At 47.6% G+C, this 6991-nt stretch overlaps 1 long non-coding RNA gene across 1 annotated transcript; it reads left to right on the forward strand.

The window, feature by feature from the left end:
• Positions 1 to 4032: 4032 nt before the first annotated feature.
• Positions 4033 to 6833, forward strand: LOC133214850 (uncharacterized). The gene is made up of 3 exons (XR_009726251.1): positions 4033 to 4109; positions 4969 to 5088; positions 6780 to 6833. It is a non-coding gene; the product is annotated as an uncharacterized LOC133214850 (long non-coding RNA).
• Positions 6834 to 6991: the final 158 nt, after the last annotated feature.

Here is a 6991-nt window from a genome sequence, read left to right on the forward strand (position 1 = left end):
ATAATGGGGGATTTAACAAATGTGCCAGGTATACACGGGCATTATGAATATCGCTAATGCAATAGTGAAAGTATATAAACCTGTAACAAACGTTAATCAGTGCACCCCTGGCTACCATCACACGCCCAGCGCTGTTGCTTTTGCTTTATTGACTTTGTCCCTCAATAAAACCCTGTTACCTCATTTAGAGGAGTGAGCTCCTATTTCACAGCACGCAGTCCACCTACAAAGCTCCAGAGCTCTGCTTTGTGTCCTTTGGATGCTTTCTCCTTAGAAAGCGCTGGCTGCTGCCATGTGCTGTTCATCGAGCTCCTGCCATGAAGGGTCTACATTGCCCCTGAGGTGGGCATTTGCTGTTGGTCTGGCACGGATGAGCCTTCCCAGCATGCATGCAGAGCTGAAGCCTTCCACAGGTACTCCGAGAGAGACCCTTCACCTGCGGGGACAGCCTCCGGCAGCACCAGCACCACATCCCTGCCCAGGAGAGCAGACAGAGCTTCAGGAGCTCCGGCAGCAGGTGGGGGAGGCTGTGCCGTTGTCTGAGCACGGGGGGAGCTGCCCTTGGTGATATAAGGAAAGCAAGTGCCTGGAAAACATAGGGTTAAAATACTTTTAAGTTAACTTAGTTCTAACATAGATAACAATGTTTGTGTTGTATGCCTGTGGTGTGATGACAGAATTCAGTAGTCTTGCTAACAAGAGTGAATTACTTCTTTCCATCCTTCTAATGAGTGAATTATTTCTTACCATCCTTCTAATTATCATTTAGATTGAAGACAGTGACTGCTGAACACCTGCCAGCTTAGGATATTCCTTGTCTGCTCATCCTGTTCTGCTTGCCATAAATTTTGTACAAAGGTCACACTGGTCTAAATCCTGGCCAGCAGTCAGAAACTTACAGATACGCTGGTTTCAGCTAATTTAGTGATTGCCGGGGCATCCCACTCTGCCAAAGGTGAAAAGTGCACCATGAGGAAGACCACTTACTGCATCTTGAAGATGACCATTGGAGGGCACTGCGCAAGCACCAAAAGGGAGGATACTTATCATAATGAGTTCCTAACGTAATTGTAATATCCCCATCAAACTCTTGGGAACCTAATGAAAATGCATGTTTGTAATACATATCTGCTTGCTTAAGCCCTCAGTGTGCAAGTTAGGAGGAGCATTCCTCCTTTCACCCAGCGCCGTAATAAACACACCTGCTTCATAACTCTTGAGTTATAGAGTTTGAATCCATGCTTCAGTTTTCCACCCCAGATGGGACAATCTCTGTCCGGCTGCGGGACCTGCTGAGGATGGGACTCTTCTGGGCACCCCCGGGATTTTCTGGGGGGACTCCCCCACTCACTCAGATCACCGCAGGGGCAGACAAGGACCATCACTAGTGAATCATCAGCTATGTTTGAACTAGGTCAAGGGTATGCCTGTAAGTTGTGAGGAGATGTCCTATGTGAGGTAAAGAGGGCAGGTGCTCACCCCAAGGGTTGGGTTGGGTTGCATTGGTTTTTTAGGGTATGGATACAAGGATCACTGTGCTAACGGCTTCACAAACCTTTGGTGGGTAAACACTGGCATAAAATTTATGTGTTACCAATTACTGGCTTAGACAACATTCCATGTGAAGTGGGTGATTGAGAGGCGGTCCTTTGTGTGAATGAGTGTTTTGTGTGAGTGAGACCTGCCATAGCTACGAAGCAAGTGTGGAGTCCTAATCCACAGTTCCGTGTTCACTGCAAGGAGAGTGGCCAGAGAGGGAGGAAACGTGTATGTCTCATGAAATTGAACCTATTGTTGAGTTTTGGTGTCCTATCCATCGTGATATTGTGTGTGATCCAGTTTTCATCTTTGAATGGTTTGTTTGTGAGGATAAAGTATCAGTGAAATTTAGTCAGGATTTTTGGTGTGTTAATTGCCTGGGAAATTGGTCTGATTGGCACTGGATTGAACGTTCGGGTGAGTTAGTACGAGTAGTTTGTGGAAACCTGGGAGAACTGAGGAACCAGTAGAGCAATATTGGGGTTAACTGTCAGAGTAGTGATCAAGCTCCCAGGCGCAGGGCTGGAACCAGCCCTTGCCCTATCTGTCATCGCTGTTGTTTGGATTTCCAAATACAAACAACAAAGTACAAATACAAAATAACAACAAATACAAATATTGTGTCCTGCTTGTTCAAAATATATTATCTCTTTTGGTGGTAGACAAGCGGTTTATTTACAGAACTGTTTGGAATTAGGGTGTATCCGTTGTGGGTGCAGCACTCCATTATACCTTTTACTGTGGCTAAGATATTATTGTTGTAGGGCTAACCGTGTCGTATATCTTTAAAGGCTTACAATGGGAGGACAGCAGAGTGGGGGAATTCTCAAAAGAGCCCTTTAGGTTGCATTTTAACTCATTAGAAAGATACAGGGGGTCCACCGGGAGGAAGTGTGAATAAAAAAACCTTGATCAGATATTGTAATCAGTGGTGGCCTTCATATAAATTGGAAGATGGGGAAAAGTGGCCCTTCAATGGAATTTTGAATTATAATACCTTATTACAATTAATATTATTTTTGAGATGAGAAGGAAAATGGGATGAAGTTTCATATGCTGAGATGTCCTTTACCCTCCAGAACCGTCCTGAATGGCAGACGGAATGTGGGCTGGAGGCTCCGCAATACCAATGGTGTTGGCTCTGGAGATGGGTAATAGGAAGGAAGGAAAAGAGAAGTTAAAGAAAGAGATGTTGATCGGCACGTAGTATAGAGCAGAGATGTACCAGACTGGGAAAGGCAGGGGACCCTGGAGGGGGGATTTACCAGAATATTATAAATGTGAATTACAAACTCACTCCTCTAAACAAGATAACAAGGTTTTATTGAGGGACAAAGTCAATAAAGCAAAAGCAACAGCACTGGGCGCATGACCGTAGCCAGAGGCGCAAGTGATTAGTATTTGTTATGGGTTTATATACTTTCGCTACTGCATTAGCCATATACATATTCATAATGCCTGCGTATAGGCGGGGAATATTATAACTAGCTCCAGGAACTTATTATCCTAAGTCTCCTCCTCTTGGTGTCTGCACACTGCTCTGCAATGATTGTGGGCAGGGGTCTTGATGGTGAAGTAAGCAGTCTTCCTCTTGTGAGTAGGGGTCTTCAGGATGCAGTAAGCAGTGTTCCTCACAGTGCACTTTTCACCTTTGGCACAGTTGGACGTCCCAGGAATCACACAACTACCTGAAACCAGCCATATCTGTGATTCTTCTGATAGCTACCAAGGATTTAAAACAGTGTGACCTTCCTGCAAAATTTATTGCAGGATGGGCAGACAAGGAGTATCCCAAGCTAGCAGAGGTTTGGGAGGCTCTGTCTCTAAACTAACTGGTAAGTAGAAGGATGGTGTGAAATAACTCATTTATATTTAGTGGGGCTACTAAATCCTGTTATTTCGCCACAGACTTATAACACAAACATTGTTCTTTAAAGATAAAGATACTTTAGAAGACTAGTGTGAAACAATTAACTCATGTTAAGTGGGGCCACTACATTCCACAGACTTACAACATAAACATTGTTCTCTTTCTACGACCTAAGTTAAACTAAAAAGTACTTCAACTCTCTGTTGAAGCCGTAGGACGGCACCATCGCCACCGGCAGCCCAGCGCCGCCACCTTCCTCCGGCCTTGGAGGCGAAGGCAGCGCCCGCCGTTGGTCGCTGCCGTCACGGGGCAGCGCCCCCTGGTGCGCCGGTCCAGCCGCTGAGGGCGGGCCTGGCCGGGCCGCAGGGAGCGGGGCCTGACCCGGTAGGGCTTGGCCCGGAAGCCCGCCCACCGCGGCCGCGTGAGCTTCCCTGGCAGGGGGTGCTGCGGGGCCCTTTGCTCTCCTCTGCACGCCTCCTGGAGCCGGGGTGCCTGCTCGGCGCGGAGCCGCTAGCTCCCGAGCCGCGCCGCTGGTAGCGGTCGGTGAAAGGCCAGCTCGCCTGACCCTCTTCGTTTCTTTCCCCGGAGCAGGCCCCCGGAGCGGAGCCGGAGATGCTCATGCACATGGATCAGAAGGAGGAACTGCGGTTGTCCCGGCCCCGCTCCTGCGAAGGGAAGAGTGCTCTGAGCGGCACCTCAGGTAAGGGCCATGAGTGTGAACCCGTCATGAGAAAGAGTGCTGCGGGAGCACCAGCGCCCCCAGAATGTACAAGGGCGGCGGTGCTGGGTTGGAGCAGGGCCTGTCCAGCTTCACCTGCTGCCTGTGACAACGGTATTCATAGCACCACAGGCCACCAGGCTGGGAGGGATCTCAAGGATCATCCAGTACAACTTTTCCAGGCAAAGCATGACCTGGACTGGATGTCCCAGTGCCCTGTCCAGCTGAGTCTTTAAAGCATCCAACAGTGGGGAGTGCACCTTTTCCCTGGGGAGATTATTGCAATGGCTGGGTGTTCTCACTGGGAAAAGTGATGTGTCCCTGTATCCTTTCACAGGCCTGAGGCATCTGTGGCTTCAGAAGCTCCTGAACTAGGCACATAACGTCTCAAGATCTCTCTTCTTGCCTTCTCAAGCTGCGCACATTGTAGCATCCATGGCAGCTTGCAGCAAGGAGTTCCCCAGCTTATTTAGGTGATTTATGAATTGCTGCCTCCTTTAGTTTGCTTTGAAAGTGCCTTTTACTGCTGGCAGGAGTTCTTAATTTAGAACAGATGGTGCAGGATAGATGCCAAACCCCCCCACAGGCCACTTGTGTTTTTACAGTCCTCTGTGATACCCCTATCAGCTGTACCTTTTCCCAGCAGAATGGGCAGTTGACTCCTCTCCTATACAGGATCTGTTCTGTGCCTCTGATGGTTCCTGTCATGCCTCTGTCTTCCTCAGCTCTGTCAGAGTGTCTCTGACATGGGGGATCCGTCCTCCCCCTTGCACACAGTCAGAATGTGGGGTTTGAGCTGCAAGGCAGAATTACCTTCTCTTCCCTATTGTTTTCCCCCCAGCACTCATTGATGCTTGACTGGCTGTGTTGTGTGCCTAGGAGCTGCAGTTTTCATCCAGCTGCTCAGACTCCAAGGTGCTATTCCTGAATGATATCAAGAACATCCTAGGCCCAGCCTGGTGTAAGTGCATGCTGTAGAGGCTGTTCTCCTCTGAAGGTCTTTGTTTAGCTGCAGTGACCGTCCCCTGTCACCTGGTTGGTCAGTATCTCAAGGCTCTGCCACGGTTTGTAGTCAGCCTGTGTGTTTTTAGCCCTGAGGAACACAAAATCGTCAGCAAATGTTTCCACCTCCCTTTTCCCTTCCTTTCCACCCTGTCAGGTTCATTCATGCCTCAGCAGCTTAGCTTCTTTACCAGTTTTGGTGAAGGATGAATGTCTTTCGGGAATGCTTCTGGACCCCATATATCCCTTTTCTCTGCTTACCTGGATCTTGCCTTGTAGCTATAGCACTGGCAGTCTTGGGCATATCAGAGGTCTTGCCATCAACCTAAATTGGCATGGGCTGAGGAAGAACCACATTCTTCATGTCTCTCTTGCTTATTCATTTTTGCCAGTTCAGCCTTATGCTTCTAATATTAAATCCTCATCATTGTGACCTTGCTCTTCTTCCACTTGAAATACTTGCAGTAAGCTCCTGTTTTGGTTTTGATCAAACCTTTTAGCGACAGCATGTCCTAGATGCCAGTGAAAGTACATAGTAGCTGAGAAGTAACAGAAATGATTGTAGAAGCGCTAGAGCCATGACAATAATTGTAAAAAGAATCTTGACACTCCTGATCTTCCCCCAAAAGTACAGAACACCATAGAAAACTTAATTGTCATGTACTTCTGAAGGCTTTTTCAAGGTCTGTGTAAAGAACCAAACTTCTGTGTAAGTGCCAAAGTTAGCATCTCTTTGGGCACAACGGCAACAGAACAACTTTGCTAGCTCCACTGTCTACTCAGTAAGTCTGACGAACAGGTCAATAGCTTTATGCTGTCCTGCCAGAAACATCTTCTTTCCATCCTGTCTGTGGCTATCACCTTGCTCTTTTCCTCCAGGCCTGGCTGGAGTAGCTACAGGCAAATGGAAATACCTTCATGGTAAACAGTAAAATTGCAGTTTCTGTTCCTCTCAAGGGATGGTTTTAATGAAAACCATGTGAGGTAAGAAGTGGCATCACTACCACAGCAAGCTGCCACAGAAGGTATCTTAGAAGTTCACTGTGAAATCATATTGTGATGTTTTCTTTTGCTTCCTTGTAAGAGGATAATGAAATATGTACATATATCAGTCTGTGGTCGAACTTCTAGACTCTTCTTCCTTTATTGCACTGGTTGCCCAGAGGAGCTGTGGCTGCCCCATCCCTGGCAGTGTTCAAGGCCAGGTTGGAAGGGGCTTGCAGAAATCTGGTCTTGTGCAAGGTGTCCCTGCACATGGCAGGAGGCTTGAACTGGATGTGATCTGTAAGGTCCATTCCAGGTAAAACTATCCTGTGGTTTTATGATTTTCAGGTGCAACATCCTGGAAGAGCTAGCATCTTTCCCATTCAAGCAGTAAACATTTGCCTCCAATACGCCAGGGATTTCACTAGACTCAGGTCACGTGAAGCATGCTGGGTGATTTACAGCATTTGATCCTGGGAACACTCTGAAAATTCCACGGTGTAGTTTGGAGGGAAATACCATGTCCTGAACGCAGGATATACCAGAATGTTTTATACTTAAAGTCAATCTATCTGCTGAATTTTTAGCATTTGGCCACTTGGGATTTGCCCTGTCCAAAGCTTCCAGTCCTGCCTGTGACTTGTCTGGATTCTCATTTTATTGCAGCTGAAGATGGGATTGTGAGCACAAATGAAGAGAATGACCATCAAGGCATCCCCAGGCCAGTGGAGTCCAAGGATTTATGTTCAGGACTCTCTGAGGAGAACAGTTCCCGGAGGCCTGCACAGAACCCTGTTCTCCCACGCAGGTCAGAAAGGATTCAGCGATCTCTGGGGAAGAGGCAAAACCAAGTGACACTGTGTGGAAAAAGCTTCAGG

Source organism: Neopsephotus bourkii, unplaced genomic scaffold (assembly GCF_033783945.1).
Source record: "Neopsephotus bourkii isolate Nb327-2 ecotype Australia unplaced genomic scaffold, CSIRO-AGI_Nbou_v1 NB_940, whole genome shotgun sequence".
Lineage (NCBI taxonomy): Eukaryota > Metazoa > Chordata > Aves > Psittaciformes > Psittacidae > Neopsephotus > Neopsephotus bourkii.